Consider the following 20,545-nt stretch of genomic DNA (forward strand, 5'->3'; position numbering starts at 1 on the left):
GGCTTGTTTTCTGCGGGACAAGTTGTAGATTTTCACGACATGATAAATTGTACCATATAATGTAGTGGGTAACTGGAATAAAAATATTTGTGTGGTAAAATAGGAAAAAAAACAGCGATTCCTCAATCTTTCGCTGCTTTTTGTTTTTACGACATTCACTGTGCGGTAAAAATGGTGCATTCACTTCATTCTGCGAGTCACGACTATTACAGCGATACCAAATTTATAACTTTCATGTTTTACTACTTTTACAAGGAAAAAACTGATGGTTAAAAATAAAATTTGTATTTTGTCGCCACATTCTTACAGGCAAAACGTTTTTATTTTTCCGTCGATTGAGCGGTTTTATGGCTTATTTTTTGCGGGGGCGAGATGTAGTTTCTATTGGTACCAATTTGGGGTACATGAGACTTTGATACTTTTTTATTCCATTTTTTGTGGGAGATGAAGTGACCAAAAAACAGCGATTTTGGCGTGTTTATTCTTTTAATTTTTTACGTCGTTCACAGCGCAGACTAAATAATTATATATTGTAATAGTTCAGACTTTAACGGACGTATCGATACCAGTTATGTTCATGTTTTATTGGTTTTTTTTTTACATTGTGCTTGAGGGTAATATGGGAAAACTGTTTTTGTTTTTGTTTTTTTAACTTTTAATTATTTTTTAATTAAAGTTATTTTACAGTTTTTTTTAATTGTCCCCCTAGGGGACAGAACAACGATCGTTAGATTGCTTGCGTGATATACTAATGTATTGCAGTATATCGTGATACTGGCAGTCTCCTATGAAGCTTCATAAGAGTACAAATATGGCGGACCTGGGGGCCTTCATCAGGCCCCCAGGTTGTCATGCCAACTAACGCCACACCAAAATCCTGTCAAGTGGGGCCGTTGGAAAGTTACAGGTGGGCCTTTCCCACTCTAGTAATGCTAGGCTGCTGCTGTTATTTTGTATCTGGCTGGTTATGCAAAATGGGGAAGACCCCACGTCGGTGTTTTTCAAAAATAAATAAATTGGAAAAAAACGACATGGGGTCCCCGCACATTTTTTTTATAACCAGACAGATACAATAAAGCAGCAGCAGCCTAGCATTACTAGGATGGGAAGGACCACACAGTGCTTGGACCTTCCCAGCCTAATAATAGGAGCCTGAGCCCGACCATCACTTCAGACGGTTGGGTACTGGATTGTACCCGACTCTAACCTGGTACCCCTAGTGGCGGTGGGCACCGGGATAATGATGGGGGGTTAGTGTTAGCATTTTCACTGGCTAACACTAAGCCCTGCCTTAGTAATGAACGCTGTCAATCAGACAGTGGCCATTGCTAAGGCAGTGAGATAACGTTTAAAAAAAAAAAAACAGACACATAGAAAACATATTTTATTGAAATAAAACACCCTCCACTCAACCCTCGTTAACCATTTTATTAGAAAAAAAAAAGCAGTCATCGAAGGAGTCCTCGATTCCGAAATAATCCAACAACCGAAACTGTGAAAAAACACAAATAAAAAATTTGTAATAAAAAAAAGAATTTAATAGCGTAGTAGACTACGCTAATCCATCCTGAGGGATCCCATCAAAAAAACGTATACCACACGGTATACGTTTTTTTTAACGAGTCTATGGGTGACGGATACCACTGTATGGCATCCGTCACAGATATACGTTAAACGTATACCTCTGGGAGCTCCCGACATCATTGTCCATATAAGGACCGTGATGTCAGGGGCTTCCTCAGAGTTCGGATCCACAGGCAGTGCGCTAGTAGAGATTTTGCCCCAGGACGCCGCTCCTGGGAAAGCTCCTGCCGTCACTGTCCATATATGGACAATGATGTTAGGAGCAGAGCAGGAGTCCCAGGCAGAGCCCGGGACTCCGGCTCTGGGGTTGCCCCTGACATCCTGGTCTATATACGGACAGTGATGTTTGAGGCTTCCAAAGAGCCAGTGTACCGGAGCCAAACCTCTACTAGCCCTCTGCTCGGGTCTCAAGCTCTGCTCCGGACATCACTATCCATATATGAACAGCGATGTCGGGTGCGGTGCTGTGAATAGGGCCTAGAGTGAGGAGACTCGGGAGTGTGCACGTCAACGTGGTGCCGCCCCCTCAGCCTCTGTTCTGCATAGAATCTGTAGCCAGCGTCTGATGTTGCTTGCTACAGATTCCAATTGACACCGAGGTGGGGACTGCCGAAGTAGAAGAGATGGAGGAGCAGCAAACGAGGGAAGAAGACAACAGAATAACAGGCTAACGCTTGCAGTAAGGTAAATTTAAAATAATGAAAAAAACTTTTCAATATATTATAAAGAACACACAAAAAAAAATCTTACATCCCTGAATATAATGTCAATCTTCTTCCAAGGAGAAGGAGTTCCACTCCTTAGATGTTCGTCTGTGTCCTTCAGGAAAGAGGACAAATTAGTGGTAAAATTCCAGGGAACAACCAAGGGTTGTCAGGCTAACAAGATTACGATTGCCAGGTGGATCAAGTGAGCCATCTCTTCATGTTAAAAGCTCAAGGATAGACCTCTCATTTGGACTTTGAGAGCTAAATTCACCTATGCTGTGGCTACACTTCTGGGCTGATTGTGCTTTGCATCCATTGATCAGATCTGCCAGGCACCTATGTGGTCAAGCCCCACTACCTTTTTTAAGCTCTACAAGCTGGACATTTCTTCTAAACAGGACTATTTTTCATCCACAAGGTTTTATCCGTGGTTGTCCCTTCCTAATTGTTTCCGAAGTTATCTGGTTATTGTATTTTCCTGTTACGTCCACAACAGAACAGGATTTTTTCCCACCCTTTTTTTTTTTTTTCAGAATTTGTTTTTTTGTGGAATATTTTGCTATTTCCATTTATTTCCAAAATAAATGTTCATTGCGTTACGTAGAGATTCTTAGCTAATAACTGGGAAAGGTAAGGGGTAGGGAATTTTTCTGCTGATTGAGAAAAATTAAAGGAAGATCCAATTACCAGTGAGTGTAATCTTCATCTTTCCCCATAAAAAAACTATTATTGAGCAAAGCAATTTTCTAAAAAGAACTTTTTAGATGTGAAATGTTAGGTCTATCCCAAACTATTGTCCCGCTGGTGCATTTAGCCTGTCGTTTTTTGTATTGCTTCAGTTTAATTTTTAGCAGAAGGTCATGGACTCCGAGCGGTCTGCTCTCTTCCGAATGGGTGGAAGCCGACAGTCTTTATTTGAGAATTTTTTTTGTGACTGACAACTTCAGTTGAAAGGTAAAGGCATTTTTTTCAAGATCCTCTTCATGGCTAACCATGTAATTTTTCAATCCCTTCTGTCAAAAGTCACAATACAGGACAAGGTCATGCTTTTGTGAGACAGATTTCTAAATTGATGGATTGACTCTGGCTCTGTTCTACATCTCCTGTTTCTGCCAAGTATTACTCTTATCAGAAGAGCGTAGCGTATCTATTTGCCATAATTTCTCTGTACTCAGCGAAATGACTACTTCTGTATAGAGTGTTAAGTTTGCGGCTTGGCTAATTTTTCTACTATAATTAGATCCTACTGCCTACGAAGGCTTAACAAACCCCAATAGGTATTATTTTTTTATCATTTGAAAGTTTCTTTATTTAATTTGATATACTTTAAAATGTTGGAGTTCATAAAAGAAACTCAAAACGCCACATACGTTCTGTGGACTTGGAGTAACAGTTGGTGTGACAAGGTTGTTTTCATTGTGAAATATTGCCATAAATGATGGTAATAAATAGGGAGCATCTGTGGCCTAAAATGGATTTGAGCAAGGTGTCCGTCGTTTTGACATGCTTTGCTATTTTACGTAATCTGTGAGGAAGACTCCGAACGTAACCCAAACCCTGTTTTTTAGCAAAGTGTTTCAAAATTTAGCTTTTCTTAAAGAGGCTCTGTTACCTGCTAAAACCCTCCTAACTACAGTAATCCGTAATCTGTTTTTAACTGCATCCGAGTGGCACCCGATACTTTTCATGGATCCATTCACTTTAGCGTGTGAATCGGGTTTGTGAAAACTGACCCGATTCTCCGATCCGTGGAAAGATATGACATGTCCTATCTTTCCACGGATCACAAACAGGACCTGGCCGGCACGCAACGGTTGTGTGCATTAGGTGTAATGCAGGATAGGTCCTCCAGAATGATAGACCAAATTGAGGATCCTGAGCAGAGGACCCCCTCTTAGAATTCTTTAATCGGGTATATGAAAATTGTCTCTCTAAGCTGGACAACCCCTTTAGCCCCTTCAGAACCAGGCCATTTTTCCATTGACATCGCTGTATGAGGGCTTGTTTTTTGCAGAAAGTTGTTGTTTTTAACGGTAACATTTAACATGTACAATATAATGTACTGAAAAACTGAACAAAATTATTTGTGTGGTGAAATAGAAAAAAAACAGCGATTCCTCAATTGTTTTTTTTTTTGTTTTTGTTTTTACGGCGTTCTCCATGTAGTAAAAAACAAAACGAAAAGTTAATTTTATTCTGCGGGTTAATGAGATTATGACAATACCAATTTTATTGTTTTTTTTTGTTTTTTTTTTCCATGTTTTACTACTTTTAAGAAAAATAAATATTTGTTAAAATAATTTTTTTTTGTGTCGCCATATTCCGAGGGGGGGGGGTCTATGGAAGGACAGAGGGGACTCCTCCCTCTTTTTAATTGTTTAATAATAATCTTTATATAGCATCAACATAATCTGGAGCACTTTACAATTCAGAGGGAACATGTACACATAAAGCTGCATGAGCCGATCGCCAGCCAGTATCTGTATATGACAGATATGAAGTACATTGGGGTGCAAGGAGTGTGGGGGATGCTGCTAAGTGAGGGGGTCAGGTTCTGATGACTAATGTAAAAGGGGAGCCAAGGAAAGGAGTCAGATTAGGGAATGTTATAGGCCTGTCTAAAAAGATGTGTTTTCAGGGCACGCTTAAAACTGTGGATGTTGGGAAATAATCTGGTCATCTCGGGTAACTCATTTAAGAGGATTGGTGCAGCACGAGAAAAAGCTTGGAGACGGGAGTGGGTGGTTCGGATTATCGAGAATGATAATCTAAGGTCGTTGGCAGAAAATAGAACACAGGGAGGGTGGTAGACAGAGATGAGGGAGGAGATGTAAGGAGGTGCAGCTTTGTGGGTGAGAGTAATAAGTTTGAATTTTATTCTGAAGGGAATGGGCAACTATTGCAGTGACTGGCACAGGGTAGATACATTGGTGTAAAGGTTGGTCAGAAAGATGAGCCTAGGTGCTGCATTAAGGATAGATTGGAGTGGGAAGAGCTCAGTGTAAGGAAGACCGTTTAGTAATGAATTACAGTAGTCAAGACGAGTGAGTCAGCGCAACAATGAGAGTTTTAGCTGTATTCACAGTAAGAAAAGGGTGGATTCTGGCAATGTTTTTGAGGTAAAAGTGACGAGCATGTAAGTGATTGAATTTGCGAAGTGAAGGAATGATCTGAGTCAAAAATAACCCCAAGACAGCAGGTGTGCTGCCTAGGAGTTATGGTAGTAACACACATACAGAAATGGAGACATCAAGTTTAGGTAGGTTCGTAGATGGTGGAAACACAAGGAGCTCAGTTTTAGAAAACTTTAGTTTCAGATAGGGAGAACGTGATGGTAGAGACAGCGGACAGAGAATCACTGTTGTTTTGTATTAGGGGTGATGCCATGGGAAGAGGTACATAATTTGGTATCATCAGCCTAGAGATGGTACTGGAAGCCAAATCCTCTGATGGTTTGTCCAATAGTTGCTGTGTAGAGCAAAAAGAGGAGCGTACCTAGGACGAATCCCTGAGGAAACCCGATCGCAAGGGAAAGAGGAGAAAAAGTAGAGCCAGCAAATGACACACTGAACGAGTGGTCAGAGAGATGGGAAGAAAACCTAGAGAGAGCATTGTCCTTAAGGCCAATAGAGTGGAGCATATTGAGTTGGCGGTCTACAGTGTCAAAGGCTGCAGAACGATCCAGTAGAATCAGTGGAGCTTATTTATCAATAGATTTAGACATCAGGAGATCGTTTGGGACATTAGTGGGGGCAGTAACCGTGGAGTGCGGAAACCAGATTTTAAGGGGTCCAGAATAGAGCTAGCAAAGAGATAACGGACGAGGCGAGAGTAGACCAAGCCTTTCAGAAGTTGAAGGGGAGATTGGAGACCGGTAGGTAGTTAGCACTTCAGGATGGGTCAAGAGTTGGCTTTTTCAGTAGTGGGGTTATAACAGCATGTTTAAAAGAGGGAAAGATTCCTGAAGAAAGAGAGAGGTTAAGTATTTTATTCTGGTGACTAGTGACCGCTGGGGAGAGAGACTGGACGAAGTGTGAGTGAATAGGATCCCTAGGGCAGGTAGTAGGGCGAGAAAAAGGGAAGATCCTAGAGACTACTGCTTCTGTTATTGGGTCAAATGCTGAAAGTGAAGAAGAGAGAGTGCGGGAGGGAAGGAGATCTATAATACTAGGGGACTGGGAGATAATAAAATGCCAGATGTTGTCAATTTCAAATAAGTGGCCAGGTCTTCAGCGTTTGAGATCTGTGATCAGCGTCTGAACTTTAGAACTAAGGAGGGAGTGAAAAATTTTAAAGAGTCGTTTTGGATTATTAAAAAGTGTGGATATGAGAGAGGGGAAATAGGCTTGTTTGGCATGGTGAAGAGCGGAAGTGGGGGGGGGGGGTTAATAAAGTTAGAATACTAAGCAGAGTTTGAAGAAGACCAGGTAAAGTGCATGCCCGTTTTCATGTGTAGAAGAATTAGTAAGTTGTGACAGGGGGGAATGATCTGTATGTACAGTACAGTATGGTGAAAGAAGTATGCTTACTCCTCCACACTGCCTGTTCTCAGGTCTGGGGGGCATGAGCGAAATGGAGACCACCATAAGATAGAGCATCAGTGCCAGACAGGTGAAGCCATGTTTCTGTAAGACAAGGAGGTTGAGAGAGTTAGAAAGGAATAAGTCATGAATAAAGGTTTCTTGCAAACATACCGATAGTTCTAGAGTGCACAGTTAAACGAGACAGGAGAAGACATACAAGGAATGTTCTTAAGATTAGCGGGGTTTCTATATGTGACAGGGCTTAGCAGTTAAAGAGGGAGCACTGGGGTTAGGAAAGATGTCCCCTGCAGCTAATAGCAGGAGAAAAAAAAGTCAGCAGGTGGTTCAGTGCTTTATTGCACTGGGATGAGATGGTTTTAGTTAATTAAAGGGGTTTTCCCATCTGGGACATTAATGGCATATCCACTGGATGTGCCCTAGATATGAGATAGATGTGGGTCCCACCATTGGGACCCGCACCTATCTCTAGAACAGGGCGCTCTAAACCTTGTTCTACATCTTCTGTGTTCCCGCTGCCACTTTTGATTTCAGACCATGTAAGTAGAAAACATAGAAGCATACTACGCAGTTTCCGTAACTGCCATTCACTTCTACTACGCTGTTTTCTACTTACATGGTCGGAAATCACAAGTAGCAGCGGGAACACAGAAAGGTAGAACGTTGTTTTACATGGCCCCGTTCCAGAGATAGGTGCGTGTGGGACCCACACCTATCTGACATTTATGGCATATCCTGTGGACATGCCATAAATGTCCCTGATGGGAAAACCCCTTTGAGGACTCATGCACACGACCATATTTTTCGTCCGTAATTACGGACCCATTCATTTTCTATGGGCTACGGACACCTTTCTTTACTTTTACGGATGGTTGTCCGTGCTGTAGAAACTATAGTACATGTCCTTTTGTTGTCCGTAATTACGGCACGGACTCCCCATAGAAGTCTATGGGCGCTTCCATATATACGGGCGGCTACGGATGTGCACCCGTAGCCGTCCGTAATTACGGAAGTGTAGCTATGCGACACCAGGGCATAACTCAAGATTTCTCCCTGTTTTTTTGCGGATCTGTAAATACTGATGCACTACGGACCGTATTTACGGGCACCGTTCCGTATATGCGGATGACTTACGGATGACTATAAATGACTACGGACCCGTATTTACGGATAGATGAAATCTACGGACGTGTGCATGGGGCCTAAGGAAAGTGAATAGTGCATGGGAAATGTACATAGGCGAGGGAAGGAGAGAGGGACTGATGTGGATAGAATTTACCAAAGACATGAATGGGCGGAAGGATTGTAACCAAACAGCTACAATGATGAGTGAGTGTTTTTTATGTAAACACATAAAATATTAAATATAATGAATAAGGTATGAAAGTTTGTTTGTTTAGTTTACATAGGTTACCTGTCTCATTCCCTGTCTAACTGCCAGGACACTTTGACAACATGACACTCCAATGTATAACTGCCAGGACACTTTCACAATATGACACTTAGGCATGATTCACACTTCACAAGAGCGTTGAATACGTCCGTGTGATGGCCATTAAAACAACGTTTTTCAATGGGGCAGTCCACACGGCCATTGTTTCAATGGACTGTGTGAAGGGTTCAATGAAAAAAAGAACCTGGCCTATTATCTTCCGTTTTCACAGATCCCTCCATAGGCTCAAGTCTATGGTTATCTGTGAAAACGGGACCCCCATGGGAGCACCTCGGATGTGAAAAAGTCACGTTTTTCACATCAGAGTTTCCCCACGCTCGTGTCAATCTAGCCTTAGACAATGATGACTTCTGCCCTCATTCTACCCCTGCACGAGTGCCTTCCCATTATGCTACAACTAAATTTATAGAGGAGTAGATGCTTAGATCTAGGCCTAATTAAGCTCGTTCAGCTACGTATTCATCAAATAAACTAGACACATGAGTACTAGTACTATGCAGAGATAAACAAAGTAGCTGGTCTGGAGGGATCATAAAACTTAATGAGGATTAAATAAACCATCAAATAAACTTAGTGTAGAAAATGAAGTTTCAGCAGAGAGATAGTTAATGGCAGGATTGCAATACATTATATACCTGTGAAAAGAAGAGAGATGGATGTTCGATCTATGCCATGTATTACTGCCAGGACCCTTTGACAATATGAGACTTAGACCAAGATGACTTATGTCCTTGTGCCTCCCCTGGTTTAGATGCTGGGGTTGCTATTGACGATTGCATTTAAGTAGTTAAATGGCGAGGATCAGACTTCTCTCCGTTCCCAGCTGTAAGGGTCAGTTTACACGTTGCGTAAATACTGCAGATCTTTCGCAACGGAATTTGTTGCGGAAAATCCAGAGCAAATACAGTCGCACCAAAGTGGATGAGATAAAACAAATCTCATCCACACGCTGCGTAAATGCCGAGCGTTAAAAAAAAAAACACTCAGAAATTGACCTGTGGTGCGGAATTTTATTCCGCAGAATTTCAATTGTATTTGCGTAAACGCTGCTTATTTGTTGCGGATTTTCCTCATTGAATTCAACAAATAGCGGTTGTTGCATTTTTTTGTGGTGGGTTAGCAGCGATTCCGCCGCAAAAATGTGTGACTTTCTTCCTCCTGGCATGAGGTTTCATCCCATGTGACCGCCGCTGCAGCCAATCACAGGCTTCAGCAGTCTCCTGGGATGAAACGTCATCCCAAGAGGCCGGCTAAGTGCTGCAGTTTTCTGCAGCGGACATTTTGGTGCGTTTTTTTTGCCCTGAATTCCCTGCGGCGCACAGGGCAGATATGCTAGGTGCTATCACTCCATACTTCCCACCCCCTCCCCCTCCTTTTACCCCTCCCGCTCCATGACACCGTTATGGAAGAGGCAATAAACACCTTTGAGGGAATTTTTTTCAAATAATAGATTAGTCCGTGTGTTTAGTATAACTGTGTAATTAGTCTTTATTGAAAAATCGTTTTACTTTTGGAGATACGGCTGTTCTGTATTCTCTACACAGAGAGGATCCATCTGTAATCGATCACATCTAAGTTATGAACGGTCAATTACGGACCAATTCACTTCTATTGACCACAGACACCTTCCTGTATATTTGCGGGAAGGTGTCCGGGCCGAAGAAAGCCTTTGTAAAAGATAGGATATGTCCTATCTTGCTTTTTACAAACAGTGCTCCCATACTTTGTATGAGAGCACAGGCCGAAAATTTGGATGGCTTTCCGCGGCCGGCCATGCCCGTAATTGCAGAACGTGATTACGGGCACAGCTGTGTGCAGGGGGCCTTAGATGTGATCCTTTGTAGGTGGATCCTGCATGTCACAGACACGCATGAGCCACCGACACTGACTCTGTCAGGTCCGTGGGACTGACGGATTCAGTGTAAAACGAGGGATACAGCTGTTCTGTATAGAGAATACAATACACCTGTATCTCCAAAAGTTTTTTTTATTTTTTAATGACTAATTACAAAGTTACACTAAACACACAGACTAACCTAGTTATTTAAAAAAATAAATCTTCAAAGGTATACATAGCCTTTAACCCCTTAGTGACCGGCCTATTTTGGGCCTTAACCGTTTAAGGACTAGGTTGTTTTACAGCTAAATGACCAGAGCAAATTTCACTATTTTGCTATGCGCTTCTTTAGAGGACTATAACTCTGCAGGTGAATAAAGTTCATCTTTGAATTTTACACTCTTTTTAAAGGACAGATAGGGCTTTGTTTTAGTGGCATTTGTCAGTATATATCATTTTTATTTTTTTCTCTAAAGTGGGCAAAATTGGAAAAAAATTCAAGAATTTAGCAATTGCGTCAGTTTATGCCAGCATTTTTCACACACAGTATGGACCACGGACAAAATGAATTTCCTTTCACATTCTTCCACTTCTCCCGTGCATGGGGATACCAAATATGTGTGCCTTATTCACTGTGCGGGCATGTGCCAGGGCTTGGCATAAAAGGAGGCTTTTCGGTCCAGGAATTTTGCATTTGATTTTATAGCCGCATACTGTTTTCTGGGGGGCCCAATGCTGCTGAAAGATTAGAAACACCCCATAAATGACTTCATTCACACAAGTAGACCCCACAAGGTTTCCTTCAAGGGGTTTATCATATTTTTAGCAAGTCCAGTTTTCTTCTGAATGTTTCTTGAATAAGATGGAACAAAATAAAATTAGCTTTTTTTATAGCAAATGCGTCAGTTTATGCTAGCATTTTTCACACATAGAATGGACCATGGACAAAATTCATCCCATTTCACATTCTGCCACTTCTCCTGTGCATGGGGATACCAAATATGTGTGCTTTTTTCACGGGCATGTGCCAGGGCTTGGCATAAAAGGAGGCTTTTTGGCCTTTTCGGTTCAAGAATTCTGCACTTGATTTTATAGCCGCATACTGTTTTCTGGGGGGCCTAATGCTGCTGAAAGATTAGAATCACCCCATAAATGACTTCATTCACGCAAGTAGACCCCACAAGGTTTTCTTTAAGGGGTTTATAATATTTTTAGACAGTCCAGTTTTCTTCTGAATGTTTCTTGAATAAGATGGAACAAAATAAAATTAGCTTTTTTTTTAGCAAATGCGTCAGTTTATGCTAGTATTTTTCACACACAGTGTAGACCACAGACAAAATTCATCTCCTTTCACATTCTGCCACTTCTCCTGTGCATGGGGATACCAAATATGTGGGCCTTATTATCACATAGAGATGTAGGAGGGCGGACGATAGAAGAAGCTTATTTCACAAATCGCTTTTTTTCAAAGCTGGTTTTACAAAACTCAACAGAGTTTCTATAACACTTCCAAAATATCTGCTCTTGAAGCAGAAATCCCAAAATATTCATCTAGGGGTATAATGGGAATTTATTTTTTTGGGTTTTCTAAAATAAGAAATTGCAGGTTTATGCAAATGGTGCTCTCCAGCAGATGAACTTCAGAAAACATCAAACATGACATCCACCCCCCACCCATTCCCTCCCTCACCCTTGGAGTAAAATCAGGGGGAAAATAAAAAAAAGTAATGTAGGGCAAATATATTTTCAACTAATTAACTAAAATCTAATAATGCAGAACAGTGTGGTATTTTTTTAAAACATGGCTCAATGCACAGGCCTGGTTGCGAGGGACATGATGGACGGAAATATCGGGAATCTTTGCGGTGCCCGTCTTTTCTGCAGACGCGGCACCTTTTCTGGGGGTTGCTTCTGGTTGGTGTTGGGGGAATCCAACTGATGAAGTGTCTTTCAGTCAGTCGCGTGACATCCTCAGACTGGGGGCATTCTCTGGTGTCCTGAACATCGAAAATGAGGCCTTCAATAATTTTCTCCTGGAAATCCAGGTATGTGTCTCTCCCTCTGTTTTTTTTGTAGAGCACAAATGAGTTGTGGATGGCCACCTGTAACAAATAAATGGCCACTTTTTTTGTACCAGGTTTTTGTTTTTCGCTTCACTAAATAGGGCTGTAAAACCTGGTCGCTTAAATCCACCCCCCCATGTACTTGTTATATTCGGACATGCTCACTGGTTTGTGCTTGTCTGATGTTGCCCCTCTTTCCCTCACTGCCACTGTTCCTGCGGTATGAATCGTGCTTAGTAGATACATGTCTTTGCGATCCCTTTACTTGACCGCCAGCAATTCCTCAGATGCATTAGCACAGGAGTCCCCCTTTACCATGCGCTTCCCCACTAATTGCTGTGGAAAACCAATTCGGTTTTTGCGCATAGTACCAAATGCCCCAGTCCTTGCAGCATGCAAATGCCTAAAAGGGGCAAACTGGAATAAAAATTATCACAGTACAGGTGGTACCCCTTGTGAAGTAGAGGCTGCATTATCTCCCACACGATCTTACTGCTGGTGGAAAGATCAGGGGGGCATCCAGGAACATTTATTGAGCGGTCCCGCCCTTCATAAATTCTGAAGGCGGTGGTATATCCTGACCCGCTTTCGCACAGTTTATAAAGCTTAACGCCATATCTTGCCCTTTTGGAAGGTAGATATTGGCGAAAGCGAAGTCATCCATTGAAGTTGAGGAGGGATTCGTCCACGCTTACATTCTGCTCAGGGGTGTAGAGTTGCAGGAATAAATTATTGAGGGAATTTATCAGTGCTCTTATTTTGAACAACCGATCCCGGTTTGCATCGGTACTTGGGGGGCCTGTGCGTTGTCGTTGAAGTGGAGGAATCTCATTATTGTCTCATAACGAAACCTGGGCATTACTGCAGAATATACTGGGGTGGCTTGGGCGGGTCTTGTTGACCAGTAAGACCTAATGGAGGGCTTTTTGACAATACCCATATTTAGGGTGAGTCACGATTTTTTTTTTTTTTCATTCCTGCAAATTGGTGGGCGTCCAATCTCTGGCATGGGTGGATGAAGGTTTCTGCCATATATATTGGGCGGCATATAAATTAGTTTTGTGGACAATCAGATTTAGGATGTCCTCAGTTATAAATAAATGGAAGTAATCCATTTGGACAAAATTTGTATTGTCCACGGTTATGCCAGGAGTGGCAGTAAATCTGTGGATTCTAGGCCCAAAAGATGGGGCCGGTGCCCATACAAGAGCCAGGACTGGAGGGTCCAGGCTGTCCCGTGCTACAGCGCTACTTGGCCCTGCGCTTTCATGTTCTGCAGTTTCAACTGCATCAGGGACAACGTCCCCTGAAGATGAACCTGAAGTGACGCTATCATCGTCACTGCCCAAAACAGGTTCCATCTCTGATGCGGTCTCCGACTCAGACCACAGCATGGCGTATGCCTCCTCGGCGCTAAACAACTTCCTCGCCATAACGTCACTAACACTAACTAAACAATTTTTTTTATTTTTTTTTATAAAACACACAAACTAACTGCTATATATATCTACACTACCGCTAACAAAAAAATAAACCGCTATTGCTATATATATTATATATATGTGGATATATATATATAATTATATACTCCCTACCTGCCTATTCTAATAGAATAAAAGAAAGAAAGATAGAACAAAAGATAGATGGATAGATTGTATAGATAGATAGAAATCTATCTATACAGAGAATGTTTTATAGTATAACTGTATTTTTTTGTAACTGTATTCTTCTGGAAGCAATTCTCTCGAGTCTCTTCTCCTCAAACTGAAAGAATGTTTGAGGAGAAGAAAAGAGGCAGGAGATTTGCTGCCAGAAAAGTCAAAATAAAACAAATGTGGTCGCTGTGATAGGTTTTCACAGCGACCACATGTTCAGGGACCATCAGATTGGTCCCTGATACTCTGCCCAGTGTTGGTAACAGCGTGGGCACAGGGCTGTGTGCACGCGATCGCGTGCACACTGTATTATACGTAGGAATGCATGTGATCGCTGTGATTGGTTGTCACAGCGATCACATGTTCAGGGGCCACAAGATTGGCCCCTGACATTCTGCCCAGTGCCCATGGCTGTTAGCAACAGCCAGGGCACAGAGCTGTGTGCTCGCGCTCGCGCGTGCACAGTCTCTGAAGTGCCGCCGTAATTAGTCTATACGGCGGACTTCAGAGACCCTGACCGCTGGCCGTAAAAATACAGCCAGCGGTCGGGAACCTGTTAATGACCAAGCTATTGTAAGTTTCTAAGTTTTTAAGTCTCATTCGAAGAGCTCTAACTTTTTTTATTTTTGCATTGACATAGCTGTATAAGGTCTTGTTTTTTGCTTGACAAGTTGTAGTTTTTTAATAGCACCATTTTTGGGTACAAAGAATTTATTGATTAACTTTTATGAACTTTTTTTTTGGGGGGGAATAGAAAAAAACCAGCACATTCGCGCCTCTTTTTTTTTTTTTTTTTTTTTTTTTTAACATCCTTAACCCTTTCAAGACCGAGCTCATTTTGACCTTCATGACCAGCCCCATTTTCTCAAATCTGACGTGTCAATTTATGTGTTAATAACTCTGGAATGCTTTTGCCTATCCAAGCGATTCTGAGATTGTTTTCTCGTGACATATTGTACTTTATGTTAGTGGAAAAATTTGATCAATAAATTCATTGCTTATTTGTGAAAAACACCAAAATTTAGAGAAAATTTGCAAAAATTATGATTTTTCTCATTTTAAATGTATCTGCTTGTAAAACAGATAGTAATACCACACAAAATAGTTACTATTTTACATATTCCAGATGTCTACTTTATATTTGCAATGTTTTTTGAACATTATTTTATTTTTCTAGGACGTTACACGGCTTAGAACTTTAGCAGCAATTTCTCACATTTTCAAGAAAATTTCAAAAGGCTATTTTTACAGGGGCCAGTTCAGTTCTGAAGTGGCTTTGAGGGCCTTATGTACTAGATAGACCCCATAAATCACCCCATATTAAAAACTGCACCTCTCAAAGTATTCAAAACAGCATTCAGAAAGTTTCTTAACCCTTTAGGCGCTTCACAGGAATTAAAGCAAAGTACAGGTGAAATTTACACATTTTCTTTTTTTTGCTGAAATTCATTTGTAATACATTTTTTTCTGTAACACAGAAGGTTTTACCCGAGAAATGCAACTCAATATTTATTGCCCAGATTCTGCAGTTTTTAGAAATATCCCACATGTGGCCCTAGTGCGCTAATTTACTGAAACACCGGCCTCAGAAGCAAAGGAGCACCTAGTGGATTTTGGGGCCTCCTGTTTTTAGGATATATTTTAGGCACCATGTCAGGTTTGAAGAGGTCTTGTGGTGCCAAAACAGTGGAAATTCCCCAAAAGTGAGACGGTTTTGGAAACTACACACCTCAAGGAATTTATCTAGGGGTATAGTTAGCATCTTGACCCCACAGGTCTTTTGCTATATTTATTGGAGTATGTCTGTCAAAGTGAAAATCTGAAAAAAAATAATATTTGCAAGGAATAAAGATTAAAAAGCACCCCAAAACTTGTAAAGCTACTTCTCCCGATTACGCCAATACCCCATATGTGGTACTAAACTGCTGTTTGGACCCACGGCAGAGCTCAGAAGGGAAGGAGCGCCATTTGGATTTTGAAGTGCAGATTTTGCTGGATTGGTTTTCAGTGCCATGTCGCGTTTGCAACGCCCTGGAGGGAGCAAAACAGTGGAATCCCCCCAAAACTGACCGCATTTTGTAGACTACACCCCTCAAGGAATTTTTCTAGGGGTATAGTTAGCATTTTGACCCCACAGGTTTTTTGCTGAATTTAGTGGAATTAGGCCGTGAAAATGAAAATCTACTTTTTTTCTGAAAAAACATAGAAATGTTTAATTTTTACAATGAATAGAGTAGAAAAATCACCCCAAAATTTGTAAAGCAATTTGTCCTGATTTCAGCAATACACCATATGTGGTAATAAACTGCTGTTTGGACACACGGCAGGACTCAGAAGGGAAGGAACAATATTTGGCTTTTGGAGCTCAAATTTAGCTGGAATGGTTTTCGGGTATCATGTCGCATATGCAAAGCCCCTGAGGTACCAAAACAGTGGAAACCCGTTAGGGGACTGGAACGAGCGATCATTGCAGTATAATGTCATTTTACAGGCTCCTGTAACAGCGCAATCGCTGTTCCTGTCCGTTAGTCCCGAGTGTCAGCTGTAATACACAGCTGACACCTGCAGAATATGGAGCGGGCGCAGCGCGTGAGCCCGCTCCATATATAACCCCTCGCACCACGACATGCTATTAAGTCGTGGTGCGCGAAGGCGTTTAATGCGCAGCGGATGGTGCAAATTGAAAATTTAAATTTTCCACTGATATGCCATTTTAATGCACAATACGTTGTGCCCAGTTTGTGCCACTGAAGACAAATACCTCATACAATGTTGAGAGGGTTCTCCCAGATATAAAATATCATATATGTGGTGTTTTGGCATGCTGTGGGGCTCAGAACGGAGGGAACGCCATTTGGCTTTTGGAGCGCAGATTTTGCTTGGTAACTGTTCTGTTTGGGGTTTTGCTGGTATTTCAGTTATGATGTGGGGGCATATGTAACCTGTGCGGAGATCATCAGGACATAATAAGAGGGTATAATAATGGGGTACATAAAAAATAATCCGCAGATATGTGGCAGGTGTCGCACTGATAAATGGTCGCCAGATCTCATCTGCTTTTGGAACACTCTGCACATTTTGCATCGCCATATTCTGAGAGCCAGAACTTTTTTATTTTTTCTCCAACGGAGCCGTGTGAGGGCTTATTTGTTGCGGGACAATCTGTACTTTTCATTGGTACCATTTTAGGGTACATGTGATTTTTTTTTTTTATCACTTTTTATTAAAAAAAAATTTTCAAGCAAAGTGACAAAGAAACATAAATTCTGACAATGTTTTTTGTATTTTTTTTTTTTTACAGTGTTCACCGTGCGGTATAAATGACATTTTACTTTATTCTGCGGGTCGGTACGATTACGGCGATACCAGATGTATATAGGTTTTTTATGTTTTGTGACGATTGCGCAATAAAGTCACTTTTCTATAAAATTATTTATTTTTTGTGTAACCATATTCTGAGAGCCATAATTTTTTATTTTTCCGTCAAAAAAGCGGTGTAAGGGCTTGTTTTTTGCGGGACGGGTTGTATTTTTTATTGGTATTATTTTGGGGTACATGCGACTTTTTGATCACTTTTTATTTTATATTTTGGGAGGGTTGATGACCAAAAAATAGTGATTCTGACATTGTTTTTGAATTATTTTTTTTTGCGGTTTTCACCGTGCGGGAAAAATATTATAGTTTTATAGTTTGGATCGTTATGAACGCGGTGATACCAAATATGTGTACTTTTTTTTAACATTTTCATTTTTCTCCTATAATAAAAAGACTTATTATAGGAAAAAAAGCATTTTTTGTTTTTTACACTTTTATAAAACATTTTTATTACTTTTATTTTTTACTTTTTACTTGAAGACCTGCAGCACTGATCGCTGCTATAATACATTACACTACCTACTAGGTAGTGTAACGTATTATAAACTGTCAGTGTGACGCTAAGAGTCACACTGACAGGAAGCTTATGAGGACCGGCCTCCGGCTGGTTCTCATAGGCTGCTGTGCATGGGAGACCCGGGGGCCGTTGTATGGCCTCCGGTTCTGCCTTATAACTGACTGCAGTACCCGCAATCGGTCCCCGGGAAAGTTTGTTGTAGCAACAAACTTTCCAGTTTGTTATAGCAACAAACTTTCCAGTTCGTTGCTACAACACACTTTCCTTGCGATCACATGACCGGGACCTGAACTAATCAGGTCCCGATCATATCTCCGGGAGCAGAGGCAGGTGATAACAGCGCGATCCGGGTGTCAGCGCTACTCTGAGACACCCGGATCGTGCTTTTAACACCCACCGTGAATTCACATCGGCGCTGCACAGAGCCCAGCAAGTGCCAACGTGAATATACAGTGGGCGGTCGGGAAGCGGTTAATATACGCTGTTTACCGTGTGGTATAAATAACACAATAAATTTATTCAGCGGGTTGTTACGATTGTAACGATACCAAATTTAGATAGATTTTTTTTTAAATGTTTTTCTATTTTTACACAGTAAATTAACTTTTTTTTCAAAATTATTTGTTTTTGTGTCTCCATATTTGAAGAGCCATAACTTTTTTTTATTTTTCTGCCGATGCAGTTGTATGAGGGTTTTATTTTTATGTGGGACGACTTGTAGTTTTTATTATTGGTACCATTTTGGAGTACATGCAACTTTTTGATCACATTTTATCACATTTTTTTAAGGCAGGATTCACAGAAAACAGCAATTGTTACATTGTTTTTTATTAAAAATTTTACGGCGTTTGACCAGCGGGTTAAATGTAATAACGTTACAGTTGGGGTCTTTACGGACGCGGCGATACCAAATATGTGTAACTTTTTTTTATTAACCCTTTCATGACCAAGGGTCATTGACACCTGTATCCAGGTCAAAATTTTCCATTTCTGATATTCACTTCTTTAAACAATAATATCTTTGCAACCGCTTTGCATATCCTAACCATTATTACTTTGTTTATTTACAAGAAATTTGAGGCTTTAATTTTCTAGATTAGTTTAATGCCATGTTTTAATTTTCTATTATGAGCAGACAAATCACAAAAAACGTGAAAAATAACACTTTTTTGTATATTTATTTGTTATTTATGTGTATGTATGTTTGTATATATATGTGTGTGTGTTTGTATATATATATGTATATATATATATGTATATATATATAGTTGCAGCTCTTTAAAGAGGCTCTGTCACCACATAAGTGCCCTATCTTGTACATGATGTGATTGGCACTGTAAAGTAGATTACAGCAGTGGTTTTTATTTAGAAAAACTATCATTTTTGACGGTGTTATGACCTATATTAGCTTTATGCTAATGAGCTTCTCAATTCCAATCAGCGTCATACACTTCTCTCCATTCGTTTATACTGCAGATAGCGATATAGCTATATCGCTATTTGCAGTCACATAAACACACTATAACGTTACTGCAGTGTCCTGACAATGAATATACATTACCTCCAGCCAGGACGTGACGTGTATTCATTCTCCTGACCACTTCTGTAGCGTCTGTGTGATTTACAGCACAGCGAGATCTCGCTGTGAATGACAGTTTACAGCGTAATTTCGCGAGACTATGCCTGCTGTGCTGTAAATCACAGAGACACTACAGAAGTGGTCAGGAGAATGAATACACATCACGTCATGGCTGGAGGTAATGCATATTCATTGTCCTGACACCTGAGTAGTGTTATAGTGTGTTTATGTGACTGCAAATAGCGATATAGCTATATCGCTATCTGCAGTATAAATGAATGGAGAGAAGTGTATGACGCTGATTGGTCAGCATCATACACTCCTCTGTACAGCGCCCACTTGGTCATATAGTAAAACACGCCCAGTTGTTCATTGAGAAACTCATTAGCATAAAGCTAATATAGGTCATAACTCAAGTCAAAAAAAATTCAAAATAAAATACACTGCTGTCATCTACATTACAGTGCCGATCATATTATGTATCTTTGTATGTTTGAGACATATATAGGATTTGTATATAGCCGTATGGCAGTCGTGAAGGGGTTAACTTTATTAAGCTATTTTTAACTTTTTTACTAGTCCCACTAGGGGACTTCACTATGCGATCATCCGATCGCTTTTATAATACACTGCAATATTGCAGTGTATTACTGCCTGTCTGTGTAAAACGGACCGGCATCTGCTAGGCGTTGCCTCTCGCATGGCCTAGCAGGCATTAACTAAAGGCAGACCCGGTGGCCCACGGCTGCCATAGAAGACACCGACACCCTGCAAGCTTATTGCAGGATGCCGATAAGGTCAGAGGGGGAGCTCCCTCACTCTCTCCAAAACCAATCCGATGCGGTGCTCACTATTGAGTGCCGCATCTGAGGACTTAAACGGGCAAGATCGATTCTGATATAGATCACACCTGTTCGAGCAGGGACATTTAACGGCTCCCTGCTGTTTGTTTATTCCGATGCAGCGTCATGAAAAGGCTATTGCATCAGAATAAAGCCCGTTAGTGGCCGCCGTGAAAAGGCGTATTGGCGGTCACTAACGGGAGGAGGAAAACTACCTATAAATCGCAGTTCACATTGCTACATTGTAAGTCTAATATGTTTTACTCTGCAAGGATCAAAAGAATAGTTGACTACTAGAGGGGGACCTTGAATTACAGGGTAGCCAACTTTGCCAGTTTGGAGTCACTTGCTGTTTTACATGAGATACTTACCAATTTACCTGTTTAATTTTT

The 20,545-nt window shown here is 41.0% G+C and overlaps 1 protein-coding gene across 2 annotated transcripts in view; it reads left to right on the forward strand.

Annotated features, from left to right (window-relative positions):
• Window positions 1-20,545, forward strand: part of MCPH1 (microcephalin 1) — a 335,857-nt gene that overhangs the window by 55,359 nt on the left and 259,953 nt on the right. The gene's annotated exons all lie outside the window — the stretch shown is intronic.

Source organism: Rhinoderma darwinii, chromosome 4, assembly GCF_050947455.1.
Source record: "Rhinoderma darwinii isolate aRhiDar2 chromosome 4, aRhiDar2.hap1, whole genome shotgun sequence".
Classification (NCBI taxonomy): Eukaryota; Metazoa; Chordata; class Amphibia; order Anura; family Rhinodermatidae; genus Rhinoderma; species Rhinoderma darwinii.